Here is a 278-nt window from a genome sequence, read left to right as displayed (position 1 = left end):
AGAGGAACCAGAAACCCGCTGTTTTTCGGGCCTGTCTCTTTAAATGCAAATGAGCTGCTGCTCCCCGCCCCCTTTTCCAGAATAGAGTTGCATCATTACAGGTCGGATCTGCTAAAAACATCTGTTTTGGTTCTGATTATCATGTTTATTGCACTGAAATCATGCGTTTTAAACCGTATGAGTTTCATCTTCAGATATAAGGTTTTCTGAGCGCACACATCCGAAGCACACGGACAGAAAGCGGCTGTCACAGCATGTGAGTACTGAAATAAGTTCTC

Source organism: Sinocyclocheilus grahami, unplaced genomic scaffold (genome assembly GCF_001515645.1).
Source record: "Sinocyclocheilus grahami isolate Dianchi unplaced genomic scaffold, SAMN03320097.WGS_v1.1 scaffold521.1, whole genome shotgun sequence".
In the NCBI taxonomy this organism is placed as follows: domain Eukaryota; kingdom Metazoa; phylum Chordata; class Actinopteri; order Cypriniformes; family Cyprinidae; genus Sinocyclocheilus; species Sinocyclocheilus grahami.
This window is presented reverse-complemented; position numbering follows the sequence as displayed.